Source organism: Somniosus microcephalus, chromosome 5 (genome assembly GCF_052327205.1).
Source record: "Somniosus microcephalus isolate GS21.2 chromosome 5, FLI_Smic_1.0, whole genome shotgun sequence".
Lineage (NCBI taxonomy): Eukaryota > Metazoa > Chordata > Chondrichthyes > Squaliformes > Somniosidae > Somniosus > Somniosus microcephalus.
The window spans coordinates 280,890,940-280,917,481 of NC_140991.1; the positions used below are offsets into that span (position 1 = coordinate 280,890,940).

Consider the following 26,542-nt stretch of genomic DNA (forward strand, 5'->3'; position numbering starts at 1 on the left):
GAAGAATGAGACCATACACATTAAATGGTACAATTTTAAAGGGGGTGCAAGAACAGAGAGACCCGAGCGTGCTTGTGTCCAAATCTTTGAAGGTGGCAGGACAGGTTAACAAAGCAGTTAATAAAGCATATGGGATCCTGAAGTTTATAAATAGGGGCAGTGTACACAAAAGCCAGGAAGTTATGCTAAACCTATATAAAACACTAGTTCAGCCCCAGCTGGCGTATTGGATCCAATTCTGAGCATCACATTTTAGGAAGGACGTGAAGGTTTTGGAGAGTGTACAGAAGAGATTTACTCGAATGGTTCCAGGGATGAGGGAATACAGTTACGTGGATAGACTAGAGAAGCTGGGGTTGTTCACCTTTGATTTTGGTTAAAACAATTTCTGCCAGTTGCTCGCCCTCAAAAACAAGAGTTCTCATTGCTCCGAGTGGATCCCAAAATGAGTGCATGTTGGACAAGTAATATTAACACATACACTTTGCAACATCACTCGCGTGATGCGCGCGCTTCCAGAAACCCAACATGCAGTACCAAATTCTGGATGTGAAACTCGAGATTGGTTACTTGGTGATACTGCTTCTCATAGGCAGTTTAAAAATAGGGAAAATAAACGCGGTGATTATCTGCACGCATATCTTTGCGGCCTTCTGCGCATGCGTGCGGTATCCTGGAGCCATGCATGCGCACCCGATCCCCTTCTGCTCACTCGCAAGGGTGAGCCCTGTCTGCTCTATGCGAGCTCTGTTCTATCTGGAGCCTGGCAGTCAGAATGGCACAAATTACACTTTGCGAAGTACTTGATTACTTAGGCAGGTATGATCTAATTACACATTTCAGATAAACTGCTGGGTGTGTCTTGTCCTCCAAGGGGACCAATCAGAAATCAGGTCTAGTCCTCCACAGTGACCAATCAGAAATCTGGTGTTGGAAATAAACTCGACCGAAAATAAATTGAAGCATTGATCCCACCGATCCCAAACAACCTGAAAAATACTGGAAATTTTGGGTGGGCCAAAGTTTTTACTACGCAGGTAACCCAAATAAGGACATTGTTTTGCTGCGAACCACTGACTCACAGCATTAAGACTATGCAACTGGTACGAATTTGCTCCTCATTGAATATGGAATAAAGGCTTTGCTTGCATTGGATCCTATGGTGAAGAATTATAGGGAGCCTCACATTGGTGGGACTGGATGTGGATCACAGATTTGTAAAAATCGCACTTTACATGGTCTAAAGCCTGAAAAAATGAATGTTTAGCTTTCTCCCTTATACCATAAATGAACCTCACTGACTTGAGCAGACTGGGCCTATACTCTCTGGAGTTTAGAAGAATGAGAGGTTATCTCATTGTAACATACAAGATTCTGAGGGAGGTTGACAGGGTATATGCTGAGAAGTTGTTTCCCCTGGATGGAGAGTCCAGAACTAGGGGGCATATTCTCAGGATAAGGGGTCGGCCATTTAAGACTGAGATGAGGAGGAATTTCTTCACTCAGAGGGTTGTGAATCTTTGGAATTCTCTACCTCAAGGACTGTAGATGCTAAATGGTTGAGTATATTCAAGACTGAGATAGATAGATTTTTATACTCTAAGGGAATCAAGGTATATGAAGATCAGGCGGGAAAGTGGAGTTGAGGTCGAAGACCAGCTATGATCTTATTGAATGGCGGAGCAGGCTCAAGGGGCCATATGGTCTACTCCTAATTCTTATGTTCTTAATATAGGAAGCCTCGCAGGATGCTGGGATTGCAGCTGAATCTTTAGCTCATGAAATCCCACTTCACATGTTCTAAAGCAGAAACCAAAGCCTGAAAGTACAAATGGTTTACCCTCTTCATTAACTATACATTTGCTAACTAATTAATAAACCCTAGTATTTCTGCCAAAGTAATAACGGAGTTTAATGAGGTTCAAAATAACTAACTTTTGCTGATTTTCCCTGAAACTTACCCTTTGAGGACTTAAATTCCTTTCTCCTGCTTTCTAATGCCAAATCTAAAAACTGAAAAGCACGAGAAAAAAAATGGCATCATAAATCGACAATAAAAACTGATTTTAAAGGTCCTTGGGTATTCCATTCCCAGTGTTACTGTAAATCTTGCTAACACCTACTTCTCTTAACCTCACATGGTGCTGTTTGAATTTTTAAAAAAAATAAAAGGTGGAGGGAGTAAAGAAGGAATGTAAATAGTTCTGCAGCATTTGGTGATTCCCAGCTGCTTCGCTTGGAATGCTTGACTGGGATTTTGGAAGGCATTGCTATTCTGCTACAGTACGACACAGCTTAAAATCAATACCAGTAATCAGCTGCTGCGAATAGATTCAGAATAGAACTAAAGAGCTTAACACTGCACAATAGCTGTACAAAACAATAACATGAATATGTTCACTGGCCTATAGGCCTGACAGGTTAGTAACCAGCTCACACTGAAGTGGAATCTCATTGGTGCATGGGCACTTGGATTTACATAAACTCAATTTAAAGCCTTTGCTGTAGTTGGGTCAAAGACAATAATGAGAAGTGAAAGCGAAGGAACACATTTTAAACTCACTTTATATTGAGGATGCTAGACAGCTGGCAATAAGCCAATGAGGTAATTCAGTCTTTAAGGTTCCTTTGACATTATAACAACCGTGGGATGTTTGTTGTCAGGTTATTTTCGCACCAGTTTTTCTGCCTCCTGAAAGCTGTGGTTCCTTAAGGATTACGGTGCCACAGGCATGAATCACTCGCTCCCAAGCAGCCAGTGTGTGACCCTCGGCAGTGAGTGCCCACCAGCTATTCAATCGCAGGATTTGAGCCCAATCCCAGCATCATCGGACTCCCGTATGCATGGTTCTCTAGCAAGAGCCTCTGGACAGTGATCAGGAATGGAAACCCAAGCTGGCAATCCCTGACCTAGTCCAAGGACACCGACTGCAACTGTAGGGCACCTACTGCTGTGCTGGCTGAGACTGGGGATCAAACCCAAGACTTTCTAGATCTCTATGGTTCAGCCGCTCAATGCAAAAGCTCAGAACAATTGAGAGACTAGTTTTCTCAGTTTATCAGAACTGATGCCCCACCCGCAAATCAGTGAGATCCAAGGACTAAGTTTCGATTTTTTACGAAATTCATTCGCAAGATGTGGGCATTGCTGGGAAGGCCGTCAGTTATTGCACATCCTTAGTTGTCCTTGAGAAGGTTGAGGTGAACCTTCTTCCGGAACCGCTGCTTTGCAGTGGCTTGCTAAACCACTTCAGAGGGTAGTTCACAGACAACTACGTTGGCTAGTCACACATAGGCTAGGCCAGGCAAGGACAGCAAGTATCCTTCCCTAAAGGACATTAGTGAACCAGTTGGGTTTTTACAACAATCAGACCTGCTTCATGTTGACTTTTACCTGGTACCAGCTTATTTCCACATTTATTTATTTTTAATTTTTTATTTTTTTAAACTGAAGTTGAATTCTCAAACTATCCTGGTGGGATTTGAACTCCCATTCTCTGGGTTATTAGCCCAGTCTCTGAACTGCTAGTTCAGTAAAATAACCATTACATTACCATATCCCTAAAAGTTGTATTTTACTGCTGACTGTTTATTTCTGAACTAAACAGGTTTCATTAAGTGTGGTACTAAATCTCATTGGAATAGTTTCTCTCCCATCTCCTCTCATGCCCTCATCTTGTCCACGAGACTCACCTCCTGCTCCCGTGACGCTATTTCCACTAAAATGCTGACTACCCAACTTCCCTTCCTGGCCCCATGTTAGCTGATATTGTCAATGGTTCTCTTCTTGGGTACTGTCCCTTTCTCCTTCAAATCTGCCATCATCACCCCTCTCCTCAAAAAAACAACCCTTGACCCCTCCGTTCTTGCAAACTACCACCCCATCTCCAACCTCCCTTTCCTCTCCAAAGCCCTCGAACGTGCTATCGCCTCCCAAATCCATGCCCATCTTTCTCGGAACTCCATGTCTGAATCCCTGCCACAGTACCGAAACGGCTCTCATCAAAGTTACAAATGACATCCTATGTGACTGCAACAATGGTAAACTATCCATCCTCGTCCTTTCTGCTGCCTTTGACGCGGTTGACCACGCCATCCTCCTCCAACGTCGTCCAGCTGTGTGGGACTACACTCGTCTGGTTCCATTCTTATATATCCAGTCGTAGCCAGAGAATCATCTGCAATGGCTTTTCTTCTCGCACCCGCAGTTACCTCTGGTGTCCCCCAAGGATCTATCCTTGGCCCCCTCCTATTTCTCATCTTCATGCTGCCCCTCGGACCTCCCTTTCCTCTCCAAAGTCCTTGAACGTGCGGTCGCCTCCCAAATCTGTGCCCATCTTTCCCAGAACTCCATGATTGAATCCCTCCAATCAGGTTTCCACCCCAGCCACAGTACCCAAACAGCTCTCAAAATCACAAATCATCTTTCGGATGAGATGTTAAACTGAGGCCCCGTCTACTTTCTCAGGTGGACATAAAAGATCCCATGGCATGATTTCGAAGAGCAGGGGTGTTATCCCCGGTGTCCTGGCCAATATTTATCCCTCAAGCAACATCACAAACAGATTATCTGGTCATTATCACATTGCTGTATGTGGGAGCTTGCTGTGCGCAAATTGGCTGCTGCATTTCCTACATTACAACAGTGACTACACTTCAAAAAGTACGTCATTGGCTGTAAAGTGGTTTGGGATGTCGGTGGTCATGAAAGGTGGTATATAAATGCAAGTCTTTCCTTTTTCGGCGACATCATCTGAAAGCACAGCATCAGTTTCTACATGTATACTGACAACATTCAGCTCTACTTCACCACCACCTCTCTCAACCCCTCCACTTTGCTTGTCCAACATCCAGTACAGAAATTTCCTCCAACTAAATATTGGGAAGACCGAAGCCAGTGTGTTCGGTCCCCATCACAAACTCCATTCCCTAGCCACCGTCTCCAAACCTCTTCCTGGCAACTGTCTAAAGCTGAACCAGACTCTTCCCAACCTTAGTGTCATATCTGACCCTGAGATGAGCTTCCATGGCATAACTAAGACTGTATTTCCATCTCTGTAACATCACCTGACTCTGCCCTGTCTTAGGTATCAGTGTACTGGCATGGAGGTGTGACTGAATTGAATTAATACCAATTAAGATAGTTATTTACTTAGTTCTTCAACTGTGTATGTGCATCTGATTTCCTTATACTGTTGGGTTGAAGTACCCCTCCCTTCTCTTCACCCCGAGAAAGGTTCCAGACTCAGAAATTCACAAAAAAAAAGTTTACTGCATCTCATTTACCTCTGGAAATGCCACCTAATTGTGCATTCCACATACTATACATAAAAACTGATGGCACTTGCAAATTTTGGCACAGAATAATTCAGCTTGGGCTCAAAGGGAATGCAAGCAGTCAGCTGTCTATTCATTCCTTTGTTATGGTCTTAAATGAAACATGTTAACAAAAATAAAAAAGAAATTGCATTTATATAGCGCCTTTCACGACCTCAGAACATCCCAAAAGTCCTTTTCAGTCAATGAAGTCCTTTCTGAAGTGTAATCACTGTTGTAATGTAGGAACTGTGGTTGCCAATTTGTTCACATTTGTCCCACAAACAGCAATGAAATAAATGACCAGATCATCTGTTTCAGGTGTTGGTTGAGGGATAATTGTTGGCCAGTGAAGAGTTTTAAACAACAGGATGAGAATTTTAAATTGGAGGTGTTGGGGGACCAGGAGCAAGTATATTTTGGCAAGGACAGGAGTGATGGGCAAACGGGACTTGGTGCGAAATAGGATACAGGTAGCTCAGTTTCAGAAGAGGTGAAGTTTAAAGAGCATGGGAGGCTGGTCAGGACAGCATCAGAATAGTTAAGTCTGGGTGAGAGGTTCAGCAGCAGATGGACTGCGGCAGGATGTGCTGCAGAGGTGTAAGAAGGCAGTCTTTGTGATGGAGAGAATACGGGTTTGGAAATTCACCTCGGGCTCAAATAGGAAAGTGAGGGTGTGAACAGTCTGGTTCAACTGGGAACATTTTCTGAGGAAGGGGTTTATAATCAGTGGCAGAGGTAGGGAGTTTGTGGCAGGGCTGAAGACAATAGCTTTGGTCTTCCCAACTGGAGGAAACTGAGGACTGGATGTCAGATAAGCATGCTGACAACACAGAGGCAATAGAGCAGTCAAGAGTGGTAGTGGAGAGGTAGAATTGGGCGTCATCAGCATACATGTGGAAGCTGACCACTTGTCTTTGGATGTTGTCAATGTACATGAGAAAGAGGAGGGAGCCAAGGATAGATCCTTGGGAACTTCAGAGGTAACTGTGCTTGGATAGTTGGATAAGCAAGAATGGTACCAAGCGAGGGCAATCTCACGGAGTTGAACAGCAGAGGAGCAGTGTTGTAGGAGGATGGCGTGGTCAAAGGCGTTAGGTTTTACTGTATACTGGATTAGAGAACATACCTGTGAATTGCTGCCTCAAGCGGAAGGAGTGTTTGGGGCATCACCTGTGGTTGTTAATTTCCATTTTTATTTCAGACTTGCAACATTTGCTGTTTCCCCTCTATATTTTAACCATCAAAATCGATGCTGCTCACAGCCAGTGAAGAAAAGATAGGAGCAGGAGTAGGCCATTCGGCCCCTCGAGCCTGCTCCGCCATTTAATGAGATCATGGCTGATCATCCACATTCAGTACCCTGTCCCTTGATCCCCTTAGCCTTAAGAAATATATTTAACTCCTTCTTGAATATATTTAGTGAATTGGCCTCAACTGCCTTCTGTGGTAGAGAATTACACAGGTTCACTACTCTCTGGGTGAAGAAATTCCTCCTCATCTCAGTCCTAAATGGCTTACCCCTTATCTTTAGACTGTGACCCCTGGTTCTGGACTCCCCGCCATCGGGAACATCCTTCCTGCATCTAGTCTGTCTAGTCCTGTTAGAATTTTATAAGTTTCAATGAGATCCCCTCTCATTCTTCTAAACTCCAGCGAATATAAGCCCAATCTCTCCTCATACGTCATTCCTGCCATCCCAGGTATCAGTCTGGTGAATCTTTGCTGCACTCCCTCCATGGCAAGAACATCCTTCCTCAGATAAGGCGACCAAAACTGCACACAAGGCGTGGTCTCACCAAGGCACTGTACAACTGCAGCAAGACATCCTTGCTGCTGTACTCGAATTCTCTCACCGTGAAGGCCAACATACCATTTGCCTTCTTAACCGCCTGCTGCACCTGCATGCGTACCTTCAGCGACTGGTGCAAAAGGACACCCAGGTCTCGATGCACTTCCCCTTCTCCCAATCTATTGCGGAAAAATCTAGTAGCTCATTCTGTTCGACTGTTATTGCTTTATAAAGAAATAAATTATGTATTAGCATATTTTGTTCCATTGTGGTTTTATTGACCTTCCACAATATACATGGGATGCAAGGTAAGACTCTGCGCCCTCAGAAATAGATGACCGAACATCACATCAATAACCAAGCCTATCTTCCTTTTTATAATAGTTAGTAAAAAAAAGTTTGCAGTTTTAATCTTCATCAATGAGTAATGTGTTTTATCTTCCTCTTTCCTTGAGGTAAATGTGACATCTGTGAGATATATAGATTACCCATCTCCACACCCCGACAAGTTTTGTCCCACCTCTCCGGATTCTTACTGGGTGTTACAAATTCAAGTCTGGTGTAGATACCTTCTTGGGAGTAACTGATGCCAATGAACCTAAAAGCGGTCTGAGCATCTTACTTTTTGTGGGAGTTGGTTCACACTGCCTCATATCTACTTGTACAATAGCGTAACCCTTATCTGCTGAGTATTTTCAAAATTTAGCATAACTAGTCCCCAGCCCCCCATCTCCAGTATTCAACCCTAGCTGGGTGTACTGCACAAACAACCTTCAACCTCTTTCCCATCCCATCCCAGCCCCACAGAAACTCTGTGCCCAGCAAAGTACTTGATCTTAGTCTATTCCTCTCTCTCTAGCCTCCTGTTCCCAAACAAATTATTTATCCAGTTCCTTTTTCAAAAAAATTTGCTTATGGGATCTGGGCATCGCTGGCAAGGCCAAAATTTATTGCCCATCCCTAGTTGCCTTTGAGAAGGTGGTGGTGAGCCCCCTTCTTGAACTGCTGCAGTCCGTATGATGAAGGTACTCCCACAGTGCTGTTAGGTAGGGAGTTCCAGGATTTTGACCCAGTGGCGATGAAGGATCGGCGATATACTTCTAAGTCAGGATGGTGTGTGACTTGGAGGGGAACTTGGTGGTGGTGTTCCCATGCGCCTGCTGCCCTTGTCCTTCTAGGTGGAAGAGGTCGCGGATTTGGGAGGTGCTGCCGAAGACGCCTTGGCGAGTTGCTGCAGTGCATCTTGTAGATGGTACACACTGCAGCCACGGTATGCCGGTGATGGAGGGAGTGAATGTATAAAGTGGTGGATGGGGAGCCAATCAAGCGGGCTGCTTTGTCCTGGATGGTGTCGAGCTTCTTGATTGTTGCTGGAGCTGCACTCATCCAGGCAAGTGGAGAGTATTCCATCACACTCCTTACTTGTGCCTTGTAGATGGTGGAAAGGCTTTGGGGAGTCAGGAGGTGAGACACTCGCCGCAGAATACCCAGCCTCTGACCTGCTCTTGTTGCCATAGTATTTATGTGGCTGGTCCAGTTAAGTTTCTGGTCAACGGTGACCCCCAGGATATTGATGGTGGGGGATTCGGAGATGGTAATGCCGTTGAATGTCAAGGGGACATGGTTAGACTCACGCATGTTGGAGACAGAAGTGCCAGGCACTTCTGTGGCGCGAATGTTACCCACCACTTATCAGCCCAAGCCTGAACGTCGTCCAGGTCTTGTTGCATGCAGGCATGGACTGCTTCATTATCTGAGGAGTTGTGAATGGTGCTGAACACTGTGCAGTCATCAGCAAATATCCCCAATTCTGATCTTATGTTGGAGGGAAGGTCATTGATGAAGCAGCTGAAGATGGTTGGGCCTAGGACACTGCCCTGAGGAACTCCTGCAGCGATGTCCTGGGGCTATGATGATTGACCTTCAACCACCACAACCATCTTCCTTTGCGCTAGGTATGACTCCAGCTAGTGGAGCGTTCCGCCCGATTCCCATTGACTTCAGTTTTACTAGGGCTCCTTGATGCCACACTTGGTCAAATGCTGCCTTGATGTCAAGGGCACTCACTCTCACCTCACCTCTGGAACTCGGCTCCTTTGTCCATGTTTGGACCAAGGCTGTAATGTTTTGAAGAAGTTAATCAATGGCATTTCAAAATTCAGGGAGTCTTAATATTATAAAAAGGGAGAAATTCAAGAGCAGCTAGAGAAAGTAAAGGCAATAGATCAAATATAACACAAGTTGCTGAAAATACATGATAATGGAGAATACATTTATTGGAAGTTAAGGATGTAACAGAGATTGTGAATGATGTTTAGTCTATTAGAAATCACCTGAGCAATGGCCTCAGGAATTTAAGGCTAATATTGAAAGTTTATAGGAACAAGGTGCAAGTTACAAATTAGATAAGTTACCACAACAACCGGGTATACTTCCAATGCAATTAGTGCCAAGTTACCATTACAGCCTCCAGAGTCACTGCTGTTCACAAAAGTTAACAATCTTGATAAGGCCATGCATGTAGGATGAATTAATTTTCTGATACAATTTTTAGTGTCACTGAAAGGTGTATTATTCAAAATAAAATATTTAGCAACTAACTAATTGGGGATTTGATTTTGAGTGGAACAAGGTCAACAGAAAATACAATATAACTTTGCAGTTGAATTTTGATGGGTCACTATCCATTAACTAAAAGTATTCAGTTGTTCGGTGAAAAAATGTAATTACTTTGCGGTGTTAACAGCCATTTGATTATTAATAACAGGGACACCAAAATAATTTTTTGCTTTCGTAACAGCTATTGCTGTCAAAAAGTAATGAATTATACATGAAGTGCTTTGAGACATCCGAGATGTGATAAAACACGATATAAATGCAGGTCTCACTCTCAAGTTCCAGTGCTCTCCAATTAACTTTACCAACAGAAGTCAAAAACAAAAAAAAGAGTGATAATGTGGATAGGATACTAAATCTAATTGTCAAGTATTGATCCTACATTGAGTGTAGTTAGCAGGACAGCTCTTGAATATTACAAGTACCATGTTGTTCAACCTATAGTACACAAAATTTATTGAGGGGCAGAGGCTATACAATGCTGTTCAATCAATCATTCCTCATCTCCTGGAAAAGAAGTGTGACAGATGCAATCATAACCCTAATCGTTGCATTATGCTGCCTGAAAAATGCAGTTCAGGTACAAAAAAGCTGAAAGACACATTTGTAGTCTGTTCAACCCACCCAACTATGGGAAACAGTAGTGATGAAATCCTCTTGAATTTTTTTATATATATATTTGGCACATGTTTGGAATTATATCAGCTGTATACTACTGCAAACCAATCAAGTTGAAGAATAGTCATAAGTACTGGAGATCACGACAGCTACTTCATATTCAGAAAGTTCCCTCACAAAGGGCACTATAAACAAACATTAAAACAGATTTCCCCTCCTTTTCCTTTCTTCTCCTGAAGGTTGTGATTTTTTTCTGAAAAATGCTTTAATTAGTTCTGCCAGCCCTCCTGTATCTACCTCAAAGTAGCCATTCTTCAAGTATGAACCTTGGCAGTATCAGCCCCCTTTTCAACCATAGGGAGTTTCAAAGCCAATCCAGTCCTATTCACACAGAAGCACTTACCAACACTAATCCTAACGCCTCTATTGCTGTCCCATCTGAGATTAGCGAACTCAGCACAGAATAGGCATTGAACCTGAAATTTACCTAGTTAACATGGGTCAGTAACGCATTTCACTAAGCAAGAGAGCTTAAAATAACACTCCCTCCTAGTCAAAGCTAAAAAATGGTACTGAAAAATGGTTATACTGAGCATCAATGAACACTACATGTCATGACCTTTCATGACACATTCTTGGAAGCTACACAAAGCAAATATAGAAAGAGGCCTGTTCATAACTGCCATTTTAGATGGGTCACTGTAGATTTCCAAGTGTACCAAGGTTTGACTGGCTCATTTCATTTTTGACACTGACTGGGTTAAAAAGCAGCTGCATGAAAAGGTGCTGGAGGTCTCTCAAAAAGCGCTTGGATTGAAACAACAACTTGCATTTATATAGTACCTTTAACTTAGAGAAACGTCCCACGGTGCTTAACAGGCGTTAAGTAAAATGGATGTAGAGCCAAAGGAGGAGAGATTAGGAATGATGAGCAAAAGCTTCGTCAAAGAGGTGGGTTTTAAGGAGGGTGTTAGACAGGAAATCCCAGAGAGTTAGGCCTACGTGGGGTAAAGGGAGGGGGAAGTTGGATAAAAGCTGGAGTCAGGGGAATAATTTTGGGAGAGGGAAATTGTAGTGCTGGAGGAAGTTAGAGATATTGGGAAGGGTGACACATGGAACACAAAGCATGGCACCAGAGAGACTGGGAGCCAATTTAGCAACAAGAACTAGGGTGACGGCTATGGGGAACTTGGTGTGAGTTAGGATATCGGCAGCAAAGCTTTGCATTAGCTGAAGTTTATAGAGAGTGAATGGCCAGCAAGGAGAGCGTTGGAGTAACTAAGTCTCAAGGTATGAATAAAGGCTTCAGTGGTAGATGGGCTGAGGTAGGGGAGGAGGCAGGGCAATGTTACAGAGGTGGAAGTAGGTAGTCTTTTTAACAGAGAGGATACAATGTCAGAAACTCAGCTTGAGGTTGAACAGGATGTTGACCGTCTGAACATTAGGGCCAGAGGATTGGAGGCCTTGGGGGGGGGGGGGGGGGGGGGTTGGAAAGAGGGGGAGGCAGGGACACTTACCTTCCATCTCCAGCAGTCCTCACTTTACTTTAATTGGCAGGTACTCCAAGAAACCCGACCAGCCACAGTTAAATTTTAAATGCTGGTTAAATCTGAGGCACGCCAGCCTCATTATTATATTTAAATGGGCGACCCGTCTCCTGGAAGCAGGTTGGCTGCCCGCCCCCCGTCCATTAAAACCGGAAGTGGGCAGGTTGGAGGTAGGTTTGGGTCGGGATTCAGACACTTTAACCTCCCATCTGACCCCAACCCACCCATTTTTTGGAGTTAAAATTCCCTCCTGGATATCAGATATGCAGTCTGATACCAGAGGCAGTGGAGGGATTAAGAGAGGTGGCATTAAAGTACTGCTGAATGTTATTAGCTTACATGTAGAATCTGACACAATGTTAGCAGATAATGCTGCTAAGGAATAGCATGTATTTGAAAAATAAGAGGCTGCTGAAGATGGATCACTGGTGTCTCCTCAGGTGACACTGTCAGGGTGGGAAAAGAAGCCATTGCAAGAGATGCACTGGCTACAATCAATTTCAATGCTGTGGGAGGGGCGGAAGCCTGTTGGATAGATTCAAATGGGAAGTTGTGGGAGATAGGCATGGATCGGAGAGGTGACGATACGTTAAAGGACCGAGGAGAGGGTGGCTGGGAATGGGATGTGGTGGATTTTGAGCAAGGGCTGATGACGGCTGTTTCAAAAATAAGGTGGACAGTGCCGGAGGCGAGGGAACCATTTACAATTGTCAACTAGCACAGGGTAAGGAAGAGATGTTGGGTGGTCATGGGTTCAATACGAATCATGTAACTAGTCTCAGAAATATGGCTTGTTTGAGGGTAAAAAAAGATTGGAGCAGGAAAAGACAAAAACAGGCTGAATTTGACATTCAGAAACAGAAATAGTTGGGTTAGCAACTATTATATCATGAGGGTAGATATTTTGAACATTGATATAGCAAATTTAGATATTGAATTGAATAAATCTTGTTAATTGTGGGCTGGCACCAAATAATGCCAATGAAAACTGCTGGTTGTCTTAAAAATCCAACTGGTTCACTACTGTCCTTCAGCGAGCTGCCGGTCACCCCCTGCACTACATGGTTAATTCTTGGGTCAGTGGCAGCACTCATGTCTCTGAATCAGAAGGTTGAAATCCCACTCGAGAGATTTGTGCACAAAATCTAGGCTGACAGTTCGGTGCTGTACTGAGGGAGTGCTACACTATAAAAGAGGTGCCATCTTTTGAATGTGACGTTAAACCGAGACCCTGGCTGCTCTCAGTTAGACGTAAAAGATCCCATGCCACTACTGCGAAGAGGAGCAGGAGTTCTCTCCTGGTCAATATGTATCCCTCAACCAACATCAGTAAAAAAAATTCTGGTCATTATATCATCGCTCTTTGTGCGAGCTAGTTGTGTGCAAATTGGCTGCCGCGTTTCCTGACATTGCAACAGTGACTACACTTCAAAAGTACTTTTATTGACTGTAAAGCGCTTTGGGACAGCCTGAGGACATGAATACATACAAGTTCTTTCTTTCAGTGCTCTCAGGGTAACTAGGAATGGGCAATAAATATTGTCTTACCATTCCCATAATAAAGAAAACTAAAAGAAAAGCAATGAAAATTACCTTCGATATATCAAAAGGCAGAGAGCCCTTTGTGGAAAAAATTAAGAGCAAGGCCCATGACAGCAACAGAGTGGGACTGTTCAGCTATAAATAGCAGCGTGTGTACCTTAGAATCGGCAGAGCAAAATTTCCTGTGTTTTCGGAAAGTGCCCCATCATACATTACAGTTCCAAACGGAGTGTGCTAGGCCAGCTCCCTAGGACACCGAAAATTTGAATCGGGTGTTCTTAAATGAGTAATCACTGCACCTGGTAACTATTCTTCCCGTGTATTTGTGTCCCCAATTTTACCATGGGAGAGCACCTTCAGCAGTTGGATTGTCCCCTAGATTCCATGAAGAATTGTAGGATAATGGGAAGAGGAGTAGGTCATTTAGCCCCTCGAGCTTGTTCCACCATTCAATGAGATCAGGGCTGATCTGTGACCCAACACCAAAAACCTGCCTTTGCCTCATATCCCTTAATACTTTTGGTTACCAGAAATTGATGAATCTCAGATTTAAATTAACAATTGACCGAGCATCAGTTGCCGTTTGTGAAGAGAGCTGCAAACTTCTACCACTGAGCGTAGAAGTGTTTCCTAACTTCACTCCTGAAAGGCCTGTCTCTACTTTTTAGGCTATGTCCCCATGTCCTATACTCCCCAACCAGCAGAAAAAGTTTCTGTCCATCTACCCGATCAGTTCCCCATAATATCTTGAAAACTTCAATCAAACCACCCCTTAACCATCTAAATTATAATTCTATCGTTAGTTTGATCCTGGGACACAGGCACTTAAAAAGTTAGGAAATGTGACCAGTGCTACAACCAATATTACAAGACAGAATAACTGTTGCTGTGCAATATATTAACCTCAGGTTGTGTCTACAATTTAACATCTATGGAGGATTTCACTATGTGGGAATCCATTACGCCTTCATATAGCAAAACTGTTTAGTCCATGAGGTTCCACTGGCTTCAGTCTGAAGATGTTGTCATGAGGAAAACACATACTCACGCATGCTCGCTCTCTATCTCTATCTCTGTGGGATCCAGTTATCTCTCTGGTTTTAATGATTTTAGATTGCTGCCTCAATGTTCCTGGCAAATCGCTTTGTTCCTATTAGATTAAGGTGCAGCCTGCATCTCCTGTACCAATCCCTTTGTTCTGGTAATGTTCCCAGCTATTTATGAAGATAAGGTCCCGCATACTTTCGATAAGGTCCCGCATAAGAGATTAGCGTGTAAAGTTAAGGCACATGGGATTGGGGGCAAGGTACTGACTTGGATAGAGAACTGGTTGGCAGACAGGAAGCAAAGAGTTGGAATAAACGGGTCTTTTTCCAGATTGGCAGGCAGTGACTAGTGGGGTACCGCAGGGATCTGTCCTTGGACCCCAGCTATTCACAATATATATTAATGATCTAGACGAGGGAACTAGATGTAATATCTCCAAGTTTGCAGACGACACAAAGCTGGGTGGGCGTGTGCGCTGTGAGGAGGATACTGAGCAGTATGATTTGGACAGGTTGGGTGATTATACTGCGTCTGCCCAATGTGGATAAATGTGAGGTTATCCACTTTGGTGGCAAAAACAGCAAGGCAGATTATCTGAACGGCAATAGATTGGGAGAAGGGGTAGTGCAACGAGACCTGGGTGACCTTGTGCACCAGTCACTGAAGGTAAGCATGCAGGTGCAGCAGGCGGTTAAGGCGGCAAATGGTATATTGGCCTTCATAGCGAGAGGATTCGAGTACAGGAGCAAGGATGTCTTGCTGCAGTTGTACAGGGCCTTGGGGAGACCACACCTTCAGTATTGTGTGCAGTTTTGGTCGCCTTATCCGAGGAAGGATATTCTTGCCATGGAGGGAGTGCAGCGAAGATTCACCAGACTGATACCTGGGATGGCAGGAATGACGTATGAGGAGAGATTGGGTCGATTGGGCTTATACTCGCTGGAGTTTAGAAGAATGAGAGGGGATCTCATTGAAACTTATAAAATTCTAACAGGACTAGACAGACTAGATGCAGGAAGGATGTTCCCGATGGCGGGGGAGTCCAGAACCAGGGGTCACAGTCTAAGGATAAGGGGTAAGCCATTTAGGACAGAGATGAGGAGGAATTTCTTCACCCAGAGAGTGGTGAACCTATGGAATTCTCTACCACAGAAGGCAGTTGAGGCCAATTCATTAAATATATTCAAGAAGGAGTTAGATATATTTCTTAAGGCTAAAGGGATCAAGGGATATGGGGAGAAGGTAGGGACAGGATACTAAGTGTGGATGATCAGCCATGATCTCATTAAATGGCAGAACAGGCTCGAGGGACCGAATGGCCTATTGCTGCTCCTATCTTCTATGTTTCTATAGCAGTGTTGTTTCAACACCAAATTGTCAGCCCTTTATTTATATGTTTAAATTTTATTCTTGTACTCTTCTCCTTTCCCCAAAACACAGGAATTATACCAGAGAATATTACTATCCATCCCTTATCTTAAATACATATAATTGTTAGTCCCTTGGATACACAGTGCGAGCACAGAGTGGAGAAAACAGCCTTCCTAGATCATATGGGACAAATTCCACTTATAGGAACTGCCGTTAGACCATTGAAAAGACAAGGAAGGATAGGAAAGGAAGACATTTAAACCAATAAGCTATAATGATGTTTATTATACTCCTTGTGTGTGATGCTCAATTATTTCACATTGTTCCCACAACTAAAAAGACCTGTAATCACCAGTACTTCAGTCTGGTATTTTATACACATCAGCCTCGGCTCAGTAGGTACCACTCTCACCTGAGTCAGAAGGCTGTGGGTTCAAGCCCCAATCCAGAGCCTTGAGCACATCATCTAGGCTGGCACTCCAGTGCAGTATTGAGAGAGTGCTGCATTGTTGGAAGTGCTGTCTTTCGGATGAGATGCGAAACCGAGGCTCCATCTGCCCTTTCAGCTAGACGTAAGAGATCCCAGGGTACTATTTCGAAGAAGAGCAGGAGAGTTTTTCCCGGTGTCCTGGCCAATATTTATTCCTCAACCAACATCGGTAAAACAGATCATCTTGTCTTTATCACATTGCTGTTTGTAGGACCTCGCTGTGTGCAAACTGCCTGTCTACATTACAACAGTGACTACACTTCAAAAGCACTTCATTGGCTGTAAAGCACTTTGGAATGTCCTGAGGTTGTGAAAGGTGCTATATCATTGCAAGCTCTTTTTAACACTCAGGTTCTCTGAAGAAAGCATCATAAGTTTGAATGGATAAATCTATACTTATGTTTTTCATGGTTGAAATTGACATGGTGCAAAGATTTAACGCATTCATGGTTATGCTTTACTAAAATCCCAATAGAAAGAAAAGCCCACAATGCACCCACGTGAATATGTCACGTAGCAACCATAATGCTTCACTGAAATCCACTATACAAGTATAGTGCATTTCTACAGCAGTAAATTCTACTGCATTTCAATCTTTTATTTCTGCAATCACAATATTGATTCATTTTGAAGCACTCCGTTAACAATCTGTTAAAATCAGGGGAGAAGCATGGGACTTGGGGCATCAAGCAGATGTTAGGCCTTTCACCAGAGGGAATGAAGTAATTCTGCAAAGCAACTACAAGCCTGACCTATCTTCCAGCACCGTTTATGCCTGCTGGTTTAGAAGCAGCAGCATTTGTACTGGTGACCCACTCACCCTCTTAATCAGGGAAACAATTGGAAAGGGCAGATACCAAGCTTGAAAAAAAAAATCCCCATTATATTAAGTGAAGTAATACTTACATTTTAAAAACTCCAGATCATTCCCATTACTGGGCAGAGGAGCTTCAAAAATACAATAACATGTATTAAATAAAAAGATTTATACAGTAGCTTAGTGTGCTGCATCAGAATGCAGTATTGGAAACTGGAGGAGCACAGATTTGATCCTCAGCTCTACTGATCACAGGCATCCTGCATGGAGAGGCTCACAGATGGGCCAGACATCTCACTGCAAGGCTGGGGCAGAAAATGGTATAGCTGCTTTTAAGTAAAATTCTCAGAATTAAGTTCATTACTCTTTAGAGGGCTAACATTTACTGTGCTCAGAGAGCTCTTTATATCTATTCTCACATTCCTTATTGAACCCATTTCAGTTTAAAAAAAATAAAAGTTCCTATTGTCTGACCCAAATCGACATACCTACTCCCTCCTACCACCCAAGAGTCAGTGACTAACATTTTGAGTGCTGTAAAGATTACATAATGGCAAAATAGTTATAGTATTTTTTAGGGGTGATGAGCATCTGTGTGGGCACCACTGAGTGATGATGGAAAGTCATACAAGCAGAAATACGCACACATGCCCAGGTATCATCTCTGATCTGAATTAGAGAAGAAAACCCTAATTAAAAAACATTAAACTTTCCTTGCCCTTTAGACTTTCACACTCCTCTCTAGATGATCTCATCCCAGTCCTCCAAACGTTATGAAATTTAAAATTAGCTTGGGGTGACCAACCCATTGATTTATTCTCTGCTGTGGAAGAATAACTAAATCGCCACATGGTCCCATGCTCTAGAAGATTCGCTGAAATCATAAACTGCTGCACAGATATCCAGCAGGCTGCTTTATCACTATGATGATGATAAATTGGAATTTCTCATTTCAAATGGAAGAAATTTTAAACCCACACTTAGATAGTGGGGGAGGGAGAGGGAAAGAGAATCTAAATCTGAATGTAAATATACACACTTAAAAAGGAAACATTTGCAGGGCTATGGGGAAAGAGCAGGGGAGTGGGACTAATTGGATGGCTCTTTCAAAGAGCTGGTACAGGCACAATAGGCTGAATGGCCTTCTTATGTGCTGTATGATTCTAAATGCCCCATATATGTTTCAGTTTAATTACAACCTTCCACACTAAACCATTAATGTGCCCACTCTCTTCATTTTCAGAATTACCCAAAGTACTGCTCCACTCACTTCAAACAGGAAGTGCATAAATAAGTAGTAGCTGGAGGGAAAGCCCAGCTTGGGAAAGCCCACTTTCAGTGCATGGTTAACAAATTTAAAAAAAATGCACAGGAATAGCCTGGTTACCCTAGCTGTAATCATTTAAATTAATGAACAGAACAGACTCACCACTTTTTGATGTTTTATAAAAAAAAAGAGACACACCCCACTTTAAAATGCAGTTTCAAATTTGATGTAGAAAGAGAACACTTTGCTTTTGTCTTTCAGAAGACAACTGAAGTCAGAACTGCTGTAGAGTAATATACTTGGTGTTTCACGGTTTTTATATATCTAATTGGCTCTAGTTATTTGTGCGTTTTGTTTCTCTTTGCCTAACAAACAAGGGCATGCATATATATAAAAGCCATCGTTGCAGTTATCATTGTACTCAGATTAAACCACACAAATGTTTAGAATTTCGTTGGAATGGATACATGTCAGAAGGTTGGAAACAGATTTTGAATACCATAATTATCGTTAAATATATAAAGCTTTTGACTTCGTAGAGGCGATTACGATTTCATATTATGTTAGCAATACAATTTCGAGTCAGAGAAAATGTAGTTGTTTTACAAACCTTCAGTTAAAAAAAACCCGACAAACTGCCCATCCGCCCTTCCTCAAAATTATATTTCTGATTTCCAGTCACTTCGGGGAGGAAAATATAAGATCATTTACCAGCATTACTTTTACTCGTGTAAAATTATGGATTCTCCCATAAACTGGATGCTGGTAGTTGCTGCCGGTGGGGTCAGGGTAGATTCTGCCCGTTTCTAGCTTCAGCAATGGAACACTCTCCATTCGGAAAACAATGGACTGCGTTCCACCCTCTCTGTCTCCCAGAGGCAACAAAGGAAAGAATGATTTGTTGCAAAGTAACCCCGCGGATCCCATTTTTTCCTCCTCTTTCACTTACATTAAAGTCAGGTCCACCCTCAGATTCCGTCTCGTGTGATTTTTTTTCCCCCCCGATCACATTAGTAGAGTTGGCGAACCAGTCTCTTTTGTCAGTTTTCTTTTTGTTGCCTCCTCTTGATGTAAAGTCAAAAAGCCAATGTATTGTTCAGAAGAGATTTGACGACATTTTCTAGTCCGACCCCCTCTGGCAGTGAGGCTGCTGCTGATACGGATAGCTACGTCTGAAGTTTGCGCTTTCACAAGTCCGGGGCGGAGCAGCGTGAGGGGAGGAGCGACAAGGACGTGCCGGCTGCGAAGAGAGAACACTGCGTCTGCCGGAGCCTCCTCTCTGTACTGCCGCACCTGGACTGGCGAAACCAAACTATAATTACCGATTGCATCTCTTGCACTGCGGAAAGCCTGAGACCATTTTGATTTTTTGCACACTCGTCGGTTATATAATTCATGATTAAAAGTATATATATATAAAAAACAATCAGCATTACTAGATTTAAGACACAGCAATTAATACATGTAACAAGAGTCACATATTTCGTTTAAAGATTACCTCACCCCCTTAGAAATAGATATGGCTCCCGTCACTACATTTCTCTGATACTAATAGTTCCGCGTGCTCTGAAGGAGCTTTGGACCATATTTCTACCCTTTAAACACATTTTTCTAATTTCTTAATACAGCGGGGTCCCAACTGCAGCCTCCTTATCCTGGGGCTACTCCAGACAGACAGAATATATTGAAGGGTTCTGACATGCTTGAAATTTTTTCAATCCAGATGAAAATCGGAGGGATTGGGGTAACGTTACATTGTCCAGGTGAGAATGGAACCGGGAGTCCACGTTACGACAAAAAAATACATTTGCACACTTGTTCGCTTACTCTCTTTTACTGATCAAATATTTTATTTTACCTTATTTCACACAGGTCATAAAACTGTCTTTATAATTTCCCTGCTGGAAAGAGCTACCGATCGCAGCAGATGATGCCTGCATATGTAACTGAAAGTACCAAAGCAAATCTTGGCCAGTTTACCGACTTCGTACAATCAGTAAACTGGTCATAAATTAAGTAGAGTATTAAGTGAAAATGAAAGCCGTTAGGCGTGCTGCATTAATGGGCTGCGGCAGGTGATCGGTCATTTCCTACACTACAACAGTGACTACATTTAAAGTACTTCATTGGCTGCAAAACGCTTTGGTCGGAGGTCCTGAAAGGCGCTATATAAATACAAGTCTTTCTTTTTAACAGTACAGTCCGACCACTCACATGCAAAACAACAGAATTAGCAACATGCTTCAACGTCGAATTAGCAGATTGTTATAAATAGTTATATTAGTGATTCTACTTTCAAAAATGGAATTTTAAAAATACTTTAAATAACTTAAAAGGCTCAGCACCGTATCTTTCTCTTAGGAACTCTGCAGCCTTCCGCCTTGCTGTTAACTTTAATAACTTCAGACCTTAAGGTCCCCAATGTTTTCAAATGGAGGATACGCGTGTTAGCATTTTGGGGGTGGGAGATAGGTTGATCATTGGAACACCATGCTGGGGTCTGCACCCTTGGTGTCGACTGGCTTTTCTTAGCGGCTAGATCTGTATTGATTTCTTTGTGGGTTCAAAGACGAGACATTCATGTAAGAGAATGTCTTTTAATCTAAAGCTTGTTCAACTCTTAACAGCCTTACAGGAGACACCATGCTAGAAATCCATCTAAAACGAAACTGAAACTAAACTCAACTGCTTGTCTCTCACATGACCTCTGCTGGTCAGGCATAAGTAATCAATCAGGCAAACATGCTGGTAAGACATGATAATCAAACAGGCAAATAACATCACTATTTGCTGATATCATTACAAGATCCGATTCCACTTTGCCAGCTTCTCCAGTTTCACTTTGAGACCCGATTTACCCTCACCACCTAATTATTCACATATTCTTTGTCTTATGTGTTTAATTTCTTCCTATGGTCTTGTGTTAATATCACTTCGGTCATTGAACTATCCAGTTCTTTACTTTAAGCATATCACAAGTCATTCAAACCATACTTCCTCTCTAGTGTGTGCCCATGTTCCACACTTTTTTTAAAATTCTATTTAAGTAGTGCCCTTTTTTATTTTTCCAATTCTGAGAAAGGGTTACACAAGAAATGACATCCTGTTTATTCCTTCCATAGATGCAGTTTAACCTATTGAGTGTTTCTAGCATTTTTTTTGTTTCAGATTTCCAGCATTTGCAATTTCTTTGTGCTTTTCTTTTTGAGTAATGGATTGTCAAAATGATGACAGTGTATTCTTAGAAATACCAACAATGAAAATCTAAAAATGCTGAAATTAGGTATATTATTATCCCTATAAAATGGAGTATAGAGTTTGATAGCCATCTAGTGGGGCTAACTTTTAGCATAACCACATTCCCTTCTCTACAAAAGTTGTCATGCTTGTATGCAATTTTTAAACGACTGATGAAAATTCAATTTACAAATAAAAGTTGTGTTGCTGATGAAGTCATGTTTGAAACATAAACCACTTTGAAAAGCAATTTGGGAAGTTGATAGAAAACAAAATGTGTAACAAACTGCAAGTGGAAAATTTGGAAATGTTTTAATTAATATCAATATTTTACAATAAATACACAATAGGCATTGAGATTATAAAGAATGTGCTCTAAGTTGTAGATAATAATTGTTACTGTTTGGACCTCTCAATACTTTTACTCATGCTCAAAGCAAAAAGTTAGCTTCCATAGGCAAAACCTCACTTCCTACAGACCTAAACATGACCTCAAATCTGAGATAGCACACCAGTGTGAAAAATGAACCAAAATATGTATGCACCAGAAAGAAATATTATAATTTACCACCGTGTCCTCCAGTTCTCTCTGAATTGGTGGCAAACACCATGCTGACAGAGCATAAAGTTCAGGCTTAAAACAGGCTTTAAGTAAAATTACACACAAGCAAAAATAAAACAGCAGGTTAGCAATAAAGATCCTACCTGCACCATCTGTTTCAAACAATATAAATTCAAAAGTATTATTAGCTCTCTTTCATAACTTTTGAACATGAGCCCATGATTTTTAAAAAACTGTCAAGAAACATTGAGGCCCTAAAACATATAGTGATACAGCAAAATAGCAAACTGAAGAATATGGGATACCAGCCTGATTATATACTTCTCTTTTTTTCATGTTCAAGCTTGCGTGGTGGAATTAAAGATACCCTGTGCAATTAATCAAAAATTGTCCCACTTTTAATACTTCTTGCAGTGATGGGTGAGAGACAAAAGGAACTGGAGATGTAAAAAACTTCAACAGGCACTTCCTAGTTAAACAGGATTTGACATAATTAAATTCAAATTCCAGGCAGATGCTTTTGTATTCTTTCCTTTTTCAAAAACCAACAATGCAGTTAACAGGGTCAATGTCAATTTGTCATTAATATACAATGTTCCCAGACTGAGGTGTAAATTTCACTTTACCTACTAGAAACAAAGCTAAGACAAAGAAACTGTTAATAATCATGTGGCTACCATTTGAAACATTCCAGTGCCTACCACAAACTGAATTCATGCAAGATAAAATATCGACATTTTTTGAATTGAAACTGGATAGGTCCTATAACATGTTACAATAACAAGCAAACTTTGAATGAAAATGCTCTGTAATTTTACATTTGAAATTTGAATTAGTTACAGAAACATACGAGTGGCTATAAATCCACTAGTTCTGATGAAATGTCCACATCTGAAACATTAACTTATCTGTTCTTTCCACGGGTGCTGACTGACCGGAGTGTGTCTGGAATTCTGTTTTTGTTTATAAATCTGCTGGACCCGATTGTAACAGATCTTATTTAATCAAAAGTTTCCTACCAAATTTTTATATTCAAATGGAACAACTGACTCACTGTTCCTTTTTCAATCAGTTCTTAAATCTGTAGGTGGATCAGGATTTAATCAATCAACACAAGCAGTTACCACAATACTTTATTTTACAGATTACTGAAGACAGTATGGACATCATAATGACTGTGTGGTTCTAATATTACTTTTTGCATGTGTCTGGGGAATCACACAAGGAGAAAGGATCCAATAGTGTAACAGGAGAACCACACACTGAGTAAACAGCAGAACTACCAAGACATCTGGCAGGAGTTTTGTGCCTGTGTTTGCAGTCCCACATTTGTATGGACTTTTGTTTGTAATTCCTGGCAGTTCTCTTGTTTTCACTTGCTGGAAGCAATTGATATGTTCACCTTTATTACAAAAGGATTGGAGTATAAGGGAAAAGAAGTCTTACTGCAATTATATAGGGCTTTGGTGAGACCACACCTGGAATACAGTATACAGTTTTGGCCTCCTTACCTAAGGAAGGATAAACTGGCCTTGGGGGGAGTGCAACAAAGGTTTACTAGACTGATTCTTGGGATGGGGAGATTGTCCTATGAAGAGAGATTGAGTAGACTAGGCTTATATTCTCTAGAGTTTAGAAGAATGAGAGGTGATCTCATTGAAACATATAAAATTCTTAAGGGGCTTGACAGAGTAGATGCTGGGAGGATGTTTCCCCTGGCTGGGGAGTCTAGAACTAGGGGTCACAGTCTCAGAATAAGGGGTCAGCGATTTAGGACTGAGATGAGGAGACATTTCTTCACTCAAAAGGTTGTGAATCTTTGGAATTCTCTACTTGAGAAGGCTGTGGATGCTCAGTCGTTGAGTATATTCAAGTCAGAGATCAATAGAATTTTAGATATTAAGGGAACTAAGGGATATGGGGATAGTGCAGGAAAATGGAACTAAGGTAGAAGATCAGCCATGATCTTATTGAATGGCGAGCAGGCTCAAAGGACCAAATGGCCGACTCCTGCTCTTATTTCTTATGAGAGCAAGAGAACATTATGCAGGTGGGGCTATTCCAGCATTGATAAATAGTGCAAGTCCTTTAATAAAATCTTATTTGGAGAAGACTTCAACTTCAATGGCATTAATTTCCTTTCTGTCAGTCTCCAATGAAAAGAACAAGGGGAAAGTACTCACTCTGAAGAAAAATACAGAAAAAGGGACACAAATAGTTAGAGAGGGGGAACAGAAATACTGTCAACATGAGAAAAATAATAGTTTACAGCATTTATAGCGCACTGAACAATACAGAAACTGTTTTTACCAATGCAAACAGGTAAACTTTTCACTGATGTTGAGGAAGGCAAAGCTGCATGCAAGGAGCCCTGATCATCATTCTTCCCACGGCAAGTGCAAATGTTAACGATTGACCACCGGCTTTTAAGTTGTTGCCAATGCGCATCTTTATCAATCAAAGCAAGATCACCTCTTTCAGGTAATTTCTGATAGGTGATTGGCAGAAAGTATTTCTTCCTGCAGTTACTGGGAGGTGTGACTTAGTCATTCTGATAATTGAAGAAAATCTGTGATTTGGAGCAACTGCATCATGTGCTGTCAGGTCAGTGAAAGCATATCAATGTGTCCAATATGACAAATCAGTTTGTCATTTTTAACCAAGTTTTTGTTTTGGCATAAGAACATCTGGAGTGACAAAAGGCCAATTGACCCATCAAGCCTGCTCCTTCCAGAGTTCTTGACTCCAACCCCGCACCATCTGTTAATCCTTAACTTTAAAGGAACACTAATGAACAGGAGTAGGCCATTCAGCCCCTCGAGCCTGTTCCGCCATTCAGTGAGATAATGGCTGATATATATCCGAACTCCATCCATCCGCCTTGGCTCCATATCCCTTAATACACTTGGCTAACAAAAATCTATTCAATCTCAGATTTAAAATTATCAATTGAGCTAGCATCTACTGCTTTTTGTGGGAGAGAGTTCCACACTTCTACCACCCTTCGCATTGTGTTTCCTAACTTCCCTCCTGAATGGCCTGGCTCTGATTTTAAGCTTATGCCCCCCTGTCCTAGACTCCCCCACCAGCAGAAGACGTTTCTCTCTCTCTGCCCTATCAATTCCTTTCAAAATCCTAAAAATCTCAATCAAATCACTCCTTAATCTTTTATATTCCAGGGAATACAAGCCTAGTTTATGGAATCTCTCCTCATAATCTAACCCTTGGAGCCCTGGTAACATTCTGGTGAATCTGCGCTGCACTCCTTCCAAGGCCAATATATCCTTTCTAAGGTGCTGTGCCAGAACTGTACACAGTACTCCAGATGTGGTCTAACCAGGGTTTTGTATAGCTGCAGCAAAACTTATCCCCTTTATAATATAGCCCTCTAGTTATAAAGGCTAACATTCCATTAGCCTTTTTGATTATTTGTTGTACCTGACTACTGCAATTTAGTGATCTGTGTACCTGGACCTCTAAATCTCTTTGGACCTCCACTGTTTCACCATTTAAAAAAACTCCCTTTTTTGGTCCAAAATGGATGACCTCACACTTACCTGCGTTGAAAACCATCTGCCACAGTTTTGCCCACTCACTTAATCTATCAATGCCTCTTTGTAACTTTATGCTCCCATCTACACTACTTACTATGCCACCAATCCTTGTGTCATCGGCAAATATGGATATATGGCTCTCTAAGTTCCTTTCCCTACCTCCACTGAAAAAAACCCAAGCAGGATTGTTAATTATGGTCAATCCCCCTTCTCAACATATCTTTATTCAACTCTCTTTTAAAGGAGTTAATTAACCCTAAATCAGTTCCCTTCTTTGTAAGATAGCAAAATATTGCAGATGCTGGAAATCCGAAATAACAACAGAAAATGCTGGAAAAACTCAGCAGGCCAGGCAACATCCGTGGAGAGAGAAATCGAGTCAACGTTTCAGGTCGAAACCCTTTGTCAAGACTGAAAAAGCACAGGAAATGAAACAGATTAAAAGGCCAGTTTGGGGGCAGGGAGAGAACAAAAGAGAAGTGAAGAGACATTAAGAGGTATTCAAAACGAGACCTCCACCTGGACCATGACCCCACTACCGAACATCAAACCATCGTTTCCAAGACTGTCAGTGACCTCATCTCCTCTGGAGATCTTCCCCCCGCGGCCGCCAACCTCACAGTTCCCCAACCCCGCACAGCCCGCTTCTACCTCCTTCCCAAGATCCACAAACAGGACTGCCCTGGTAGACCCATCGTTTCAGCCTGTTCTTGCCCCACAGAACTTAACTCTTCCTATCTCAACTCTATCTTTTCTCCTTGTCCAG

At 42.0% G+C, this 26,542-nt stretch overlaps 1 protein-coding gene across 4 annotated transcripts in view; it reads right to left on the minus strand.

Annotated features, from left to right (window-relative positions):
• Window positions 1-20,378, minus strand: part of LOC147117763 (uncharacterized) — a 40,369-nt gene extending 19,991 nt beyond the window's left edge. Inside the window, exons 1-2 of one of the 4 annotated variants that reach the window (XM_085989017.1) lie at window positions 19,373-19,756; window positions 16,262-16,439 (exon numbers count right to left, since the gene is read on the minus strand). The gene's annotated coding sequence lies outside the window, so the exon portion shown is untranslated. Of the gene's footprint in view, window positions 1-7,229; window positions 7,320-16,261; window positions 16,440-19,372; window positions 19,757-20,281 lie in introns of those variants that run through there. The other 3 variants (XM_085989018.1, XM_085989016.1, XM_085989019.1) reach the window with 3 other exon arrangements.
• Between the last annotated feature and the right edge of the window lie 6,164 nt (window positions 20,379-26,542).